General features: G+C 44.1%; 1 pseudogene; it reads right to left on the bottom strand.

Moving 5' to 3' along the window:
- Positions 1 to 628: 628 nt before the first annotated feature.
- On the bottom strand, positions 629 to 1,573 carry LOC102831003 (annotated as a pseudogene).
- Between the last annotated feature and the right edge of the window lie 6,706 nt (positions 1,574 to 8,279).

The following is an 8,279-nucleotide window of genomic DNA, read 5'->3' on the forward strand; positions in this document are numbered from 1 at the left end:
CGGTTCGAAACTACCAGCCGCTCCGCGGGAGAAAGATCAGGCTTTCTACTCCCGTAAAGATTTACACCCTCAGAAACCCTGTACGGGGTCGCTATGGGTCGAAACCGACTCGACAGCACTTAACAACAACAACAACAACAACTTCTTCCATGACAGATTTGTTTGTTTTTCTGGAAGTCCATGATACGTTGAATATTATTTGAAATGCATCCACCCTTATACTATGTCCTTCCTTATTCACTGTCCAGCTTTCCTAGGCATATGAAGTGATTGAAAATACCTTGGCTTGGATCAGGTACACCTTGTCCTCAAAGTGACATCTTTGCTCTTGAACACTTAAAGACTTAAAAGAGGTCTTTTACAGCAGATTTGCCTAACATAATAAGTCATTTGATTTCTTTATTTTTTTTAAATTTTCAGGCTGAATTCACTTTATTTTTCTTATATCAAAACCACTATAGCATCCTGGTGTAGTGCTGTGGGTTAATGCATTGAACTGCAAAGTTGGTTTGAACCTCAAGGTCAGAGGTTCAAGCTCATCTGCTGCTCCTCAGAAACCCTATACAGAGTCAGTATGGGTCAGAACTGACTTGATGGCACTTAACAACAACCACAGCAAAAAAAACTACTATGTGGTGGCCACAGCCTGGGTCCTCTGCACAGAGACTCCAGTGTAGGTCTTCACAAGGTGGACAGTGAACTCCTGGTAGAGAGACTTTGTGAACACGGTCACAAAGGTCACAAAGAGGCCAGAGGTGAGATAGCTGTTGATCTTGGAGATGGTATCAAAGGTAGCCTTGTAGAAGTTGCCCAAGGGGGCAGTGCCGCCCCTGGTCAAGGTGTTGCTGTCGTAGATAAGGCCATCAGCAGCAGCTTCTTGGGCAAGGTGACTGAAACAATACCAGTGCCTCTGGGCATGGCGATGAGACCACCAGGACAGAGCCACAGTGATTGGTCACCTGCCAGGGCACAGAGTCAGGGCACCCAAAAGTTCACACTCCCTGTAAGGATCCCATGTTCCCACTTCCAGTATCCTACCTTGCAAGGCACTGTGGGAGTTCGCTGATCTTGTTCCTTCAGTAGCTTAGCCGCACAGGGACAATGGACAGCCAAAATGATTGGCCCCATGGATGGCTGTGGCCACCTCCTTGGAACACTTGATGCCCAGACCAATGTGGCCATTGTAGTCCCTAAAGGCGACAAACACCTTTACCCTGGTCCTCTGACCAGCGTGCATCTGTTTCTGCACAGGCATGATCTTCAAAACCTTGTCATTGAGGGATATTCCCAGGAAGAAGTCCATGATTTCAGACTCCTTGATGGGCAGGGAGAAAAGGTAAATCTCCTCCACGGACTTGATCTTCATGCTCTTGGCCTGACAACACAGCTTGATGAGAAGGAACCACTCCTTGTCCTTGGCTTTGCCTCCATGAGCACTCCAGTCTTGGCCATGGCCCTTACCACGGCCCTGACCCCGGGTCCACGGGCCACTGCCGAAACCTCCACGGAAGCCACCACCAGCTCCCACCCCCAGTCCCGGGGGCCTCCAAGCCCTCAGTTGCACAGGCGTCATCCCCATTTTCTTGAAGAAGAGTCCTTTGGTGTTTTCTCGAAGAAGGACCCTTCAATCTCTTGACTGCTGCTTCCATAAGCATTGATGGTAGATCCAAGAAAAATAAAAGTCTTTGACAACTTCAATCTTTTGTCCATTTAACATAATGTTATTTACTGGTTGAGCTGTGAGGATTTTTGTTTTCTTTACATTGAAGTGCAATCCATACTAAAGGCTGTAGTCTTAGATCTTCAGCAGTATTTCCCTTCCAGTACACAAAGTTGTGTCATCTACATATCATAGGCTGTTAATGAGTCTTCCTCAAATCCTGATGCCATATATTTCTTTATATCCAGCCTCTTGGATTATTTGCTTATCATACAGATCGAATAAATTATGGTGAAAGAATACACCTCTGGCACACATCTTTCCTGATTTTAAACCATTCAGTATCTCTTTGGTCTATGTATAGTTTCCTCATGAGCAAATTAAGTGTTTTGGAATACCCATTCTTCACAATGCTATCCATAGTTTGTTATGATTCACACAGTAGAATGTCTTTGCATAGGCAATAAAGCACAAGTAGACATCTTTCTGATATTCTCTGCTTTCAGCAACAATCTACTTGATATCAGTAACGATCTCCCTACTTCACTTCCTCTTCTGAGTCCAACATGAATGTGGGGCAGCTCCATACAGATGTACCCTGCAACTGTTTTTGAATATCTTCAGCAAAATTTCACTTGTGTGTGACATAAATGATATCTGTGTTCTGTTTGTCACTTTTCTTTGGAATGGGCAAAAATAAGATTTCTTCCAATCACTTGGCCAGATAACTGTCTTCCAAATATCTTGCACAGATGAGTGAGTGCCTCCAGAGCTGCATCAGTTTGTTGAAACATTTCAATTTATATTCTTAGAGCCTTGTTTTTCATAAGTGCCTTCAGTGCAACTTGGACTTTGTCCTTCAATGTCATCGGATTTTGACCATATTCTGTCTCTTGAAATGGTTGAACATTGACCACTTCTTTTTGATAGAGTGACTGTGTATTCCTTCTATATTCTTTTGATCCTTCCTATATCCATCAATAGTTAATATTATATATTATAACCCAAATCTTGAATTTCTTCTTCAGTTCTTTCAGCTTGAGAAATGTTGAGCGTGTTCTTGCCTTATGATTTTCTAACACCAAGTCTTTGCATTTTTATTACAATACATGACTATCTTCTTGAGCTGCCCTTTAAAATTTTCTGTTCAGCTCTTCCACTTCATCATTTTTTCTTGTTGCTTTAACTTCTTTATATTCAAGAGCAAGTTGCAGAGTCTCTACAGACATCCATTTTGGTCTTTTATTTATTTTTTTCCCTATCTTTTTAATGACTTTTTGAGGTCTTCATGCATGATGTTCTTGGTGTCATCTCACAACTCTTCTGGTCTTCAGTAATTAGCATTTAATGCATCAAATCTGTTCTTGAGATGGTTTTTAAATTCAGGTGTGAGATACTCAAAGTCATATTTTGGCTCTCATGAAGCTTTTTAAATTTTTTTTCTTCAGCCTGATATTACATATGAGTAATTGATGGTCTGTACCATAGTCTACCCCTGGCCTTGCTTTGGCTGATGGTATTGAGCTTTTCCATCATCTCTTCCCACAGATGTAGTCAATTTCATTCCTAGGTTTTCCATCTGGTTAGGTCCATGTGTATAGTTGCAGTTTATGTTATTGAGAAAAGATATTTGCAGTGAATAAATAAGGCATTGATGTTTCAAAATACTAACATGGGATCTCCAGCATCTTTTCACCAAGGCCATATTTTCCATGTGTAGACCCTTGCTCTTTGTTTCTACCTTTTGCATTCCAATCATCAGTAATGATCAATGCATCTTGATTGCACGTTTGAGCAGCTTTAGACTGAAGAAGTTGGTGGGATTCTTCTATCTCATCATCTTTGACTTTAGTAGTTGGTGAGCAAATTTGAATAACAGTCACATTAACTGGCTTTCCTTATGTGGGTATTATCTTATCACAGCTCTTTTTGACAATTAATGCTACTTAAATCCTCTTCAGTTTTTCACCCTTGGCATAGTAAGCTATGGTAGCATTGTGGTTACGAATTGGGCTGTGACCTTAAGGTCAGGAGTTCGAGACTACCAGCCGCTCCACATGAGCAAGATGAAGCTTTCTGTTCCCATAGAGATTTATAGCCTTGGAAACCCTGTACAGGGTTGCCAGGGCCATGCCTTGAAATTGACAAGGAGTTGTAAATATACAGGCAACTCCACAGAGGTTTTTCAGACCGAAAAAACGAAGGAAAAGAATTATCAGGAAAAAAAGAACAGAAAACAGATAGGAAGCAGAAAAAGAGGAGGAAAGGAACGTCCCAAAAGATCTATAACATGAGTCAAGGACTATAATTTTGAAGCCAGTGTGAGAAAGGGTCCCCCCCCCTCCGCCCCAGAGTTGGTGATGACAGACAGCAGAGCCAAGAGAAGCTGACAGTGTGACATGGAGCCATGGGTGGTGAAATGGATAACATGTGTGGCTGGGAGTTCAAATGCACTCAGAGGCACCTCAGAAGAAAGTCCCGGAAATCTATTTCTGAAAAAACTAGTCATTGAAAACCGTATGGAGCACAGTTCTACTCTGACACAATGTTACAGTGCCATGAGATGGAGACAGTTCAGTGACAGCTGGTTTTGAGCAGTGACATAGCTGGTAAATGGCAGAGTTGATTTTCAAGTTCAGGTCGACTGATGTCAAAGGTTTTACACACTGCCTGTGGCCCCTACAAGAGAGTACTCAACACATTCCCACTGGTCTAATTAGCTCTGAGCTGATGGGTCCAGAAAAGACTTCCAGAGCGTCTCTGAAGATGATGAAGATAAACTGAAGAGAGAGGATTTAATTGATAGGAACCAGAAGGGCAAACCTGACTTCTATTAGAATGAGCTCACACTTTTGTCTGATTTCCTCCTGATGATGAGATAAGAAAGGAGAATGGCAGAATTTCAAGTTACACCCAAACCGCCAAGAATCCCTCCCTGTCTCCAGCGCCCACAGGCTCTGTGTGATCAGCTTTTGCCCGTTTCGCCCCAAGCCTGCCTTCACCCCCCACATCGCCCCTCCACTCTCCCCTCCCATCAACACTCCACCCTCAGGGACTCTCCAGCTACACCCTCCCCAACCAGCTGCACCCAGAGGAGGTGAGTGGAGGACATTTCAAAGCCTGCCCTCCCACTCAGTGCTGTGCCCATTTTGAGGAGAAGGACACAGAGGCCCAAGTTACTAGAATTTAGATTTGATACTGTCCAGATCCCATAACCTATTACTGGCCTTCCTCTTTCTCAGGCCATCAGTCCCCAACAGGAACCAGTAAATGGATGCCAGTAAATGGATCCATGTGTTTCTAGGGAGGAGAAAGACCTAGGATCCAAGAGGCAGGAACAGTGGCCAAAGTCAGAAAGATGAGCTATTTGCAGTTAATTATAACCCCTCTCCATTAATATTTAATTTGCCCCCTAAAAGGCAACATCAATAATTCTAACAAAAAATAAATTGTTCATTAGCATAGTGGTTACGAATCAGGCTACAAACCTCAAGTTCGGCAGTTCGAAACTACCAGCTGTTCCGCACAAGAAAGATGAGGCTTTCTGCTCCCGTAAAAGATTGACAACCTCGGAAACCCTGTATAGGGTCGCTATGAGTCGGAACTGACTCCACGGCACATAACCAACCAAAAATATAAGACCACCTCCCTCCGTTTTTGGAGCCCTGATAGTACAATAAATAAGCACTAGGCTGCTAACCCAAAGGATGCAGTTCAAGCCACTCTGTGGGTGAGACTTGCTCCCATGAAGATTACAGTTCTAGACAGTTCTACTCTGTGGCATGGGGTTGCTATGAGTCATAACAGACTCAACAGCTCCTAACAACAGCACCAAACTCCATTTTTGCCAGTAATCTCTGTATTATTGGACAGTAATATTCTCAGGGGACCAGATTTGGGTGCAGCCTTCATGCTGTGGAAGCTGTCTATTGGCCAAACACCCTATTTTCAGCCGCAGGAAACTAGTTTCTATGCTAAAAGCTCATGGCTGCTCTGACCGTGCAAAACAGACTAAACTCACGCAGTGTGCATAGCTGTCCTGCTCGAGCGAGGGCTGCAAATGAGCCAATACCTTGACCTGGTAACACATAGAACCATCTAGACAGCCCAGATCTTGATTCCGAGGTGGGGTGAGGCCCTGGAATCTGCACCCCACCCTTAAGTCATGTTACTACTGTACTCCCTCTCGGCCTCCTCCTGTCTGCAGGACCAGCTCAATGTCACCTCTCACTCACTCAATCTGGGATCCTGGCTCTGAGGCAAAGAGTCAAGTGCAAATACTTGGAAAAGTCCAGGAAACACCAATATGAGGGTGGGAAAATGAATAGGGAAGGGCAGGGACCTTGAAGAGTGTGTTGTCAAGCTGGTCCTCACTGCAGGCAAGAGGACACATGGAAACTTCTGGGAAACAGTGAGGATTATGCACCTCAGAGCTTCCCCACCTTGAAGGTGAGGTTGCTGAGGTATTGATGCACTAGCTCCCATCTGCCAGAGCTTGAGAGCTGCTCCCATGTTACACAATGGTCTAGGACTTCCAGCTTCCGGGCAGGCAGAGAAGACTCCTGAGGCCAGAGAAAATTCCAGGCAAAGACAGAGTTACAGTGGGAAGCAGAGTCCGGGTCAGAGTGCACAAAATGGGAAAGACAAAGGGTGTCAACATGTCTGCTCTACCCTGTCCCTGTTTTAACTCCCAAGCCCCACATCCAAGTCTGTAAACAGACTGTCACAGTGTGGACTACTTCCTTGTCTTCAGTGATAATGAGTTCCATAGACCCTCACCAGCCTCAACCACACTGATACAAGTATTTATGATGATGGAGTCCCTGGGTAATGCCAATGCTACTTAACATACTCAGCTATGAACTGAAAGGTTGGAGGTTCAAATCTACCCAGAGGCACCTCAAAGAAAAGTTTGATGGTCTACTTCCCAAAACTTAGCTTTTGAAAACCTTGTGGAACAGAGGTCTCTTCAGATACCCATGGGAGTGGAGCTGACTATGTGGCCACTATTGGTTTTGTTTTTAACCAATTATGGCAGACCCTGTGTCTGTCTGTACCAAAGATGTGACAACCAGTATTATGTGTTACAAATCTCCATGGGAGTCTCCTAAGACGTCACCTCATAATGGTCATAACTAAGTGACCTTCCTTGTTTTCCTTGAACATGTTTCCACATGGGCATATAGATCTCTACCAAAGGTTTTATGTTGTGAAACATCCCATAGCATGGATGTAACATGCTGTCTTGAATTATTCTTCTGTTGTATAGATTGTTTGCAGTGCCACAAAGAACACCTCCTCAGCCATGTCTCCAGGATGGGTGTTTGGAGGTAGAACTGCTAGGTCTAATGGCTGAAGGGAGCTTGATATGAGTGTCAGCAGCAAGCAGGAATAGTGGCTGCCTTGAAGGACAAAACCAAACTTACCTGCTACACAAACAGCTGGTAGACTCTGGACCTGAACAGTCCCCGACCCTGCTATCCATTGGCTGCCTTCCCTGTATTTGCCACAGAACTGCTGACCACCTGTACTCCTCATAATTTGATTATTTTTCTTTTTGAACAAAGAAAACTCAGTTCCTCATAAAGGAAACTTTATATCACTTTTGCAAAATGAGAATCAATGTGTTAATTTCCCATTTTGAAGATGGAGTCATAATCCTGAGAGGTTGCCATTTGTGCAGATGTTGTTGTCCTTAAGTCTCACAATAAAGTGTATTAGTCTTATTCCCTCTTTGCTGATGAAGAAGAGAGCTGAGGATTTCCTCCGCATGAGACTCCTTCCTCTGCTCATAAGGACAAGTCCCACAGAGCCAGGACTCCTGATTTCTGAGGAAGAGCCTGGCCCCTTTGACTGCCCTGTTCAGGACGAGCTGTGATTGGCCACCTTAGTGGGTCTGCAGAGCTGGCCCAGTCCCTAGACTCCTCCTCCCTGAGAGCTGGCCCCACAGTCAGGGCAGGCCACTTCCTGAGCTGCCCACTGCTCGCCTTTGCCACCACTGCACACTCAAACATGGGGCAGTGCCGTTCACGCGATTGCTTATGCACATGGTCAATGAGTTCTTTCAGTTTTTTAATGCTGTTTTATTCCGTTTTTGGTGAAAGTTTACACAAGTTATGTTTCCATTTGGCAATTTCCACACAAATTACTCAGTGACATTAGCTATATTTATTACTGTGTGTTAATATTCTCTCTAATTGTGCTCTGGCTGTTCCTGTTGCCAGTTTTCTAGTTTCCCTGGACCCTGGTCCTCTCTTCTTTCCTTTTAAGAAATTGATAATCCATTGGTCTCATACAGATGGGCACTGATCTAATGGGAGCTCTCCTTATTGTGTGGCCCTCTCTGCTATTATATAAAAATGGCAATTCCATAGAACAGGTTGGCTTCTCAGTTCAAAGAGTGTCTTCAAGTGGTAGTCTCCAGGGCTCCTCTGTATTGACTGCCTAACTTTGTCTGGCTTTATTTCTTAAAAATAAGAATAGTAACTTTGTTTCATAAACATCTAAGGACTCCTATTTTGTGCTCGGGGCAATGGGGGTTCAGAGGTAGAATTCCCACCTTCTGAGTCCTGGTGTGGTGCTGTGGGCTAATGTGTCAGACTGCAAAGTCTTTTGAATT

The sequence above is a fragment of the Chrysochloris asiatica genome, unplaced genomic scaffold (genome assembly GCF_000296735.1).
Source record: "Chrysochloris asiatica unplaced genomic scaffold, ChrAsi1.0 scaffold00123, whole genome shotgun sequence".
Lineage (NCBI taxonomy): Eukaryota > Metazoa > Chordata > Mammalia > Afrosoricida > Chrysochloridae > Chrysochloris > Chrysochloris asiatica.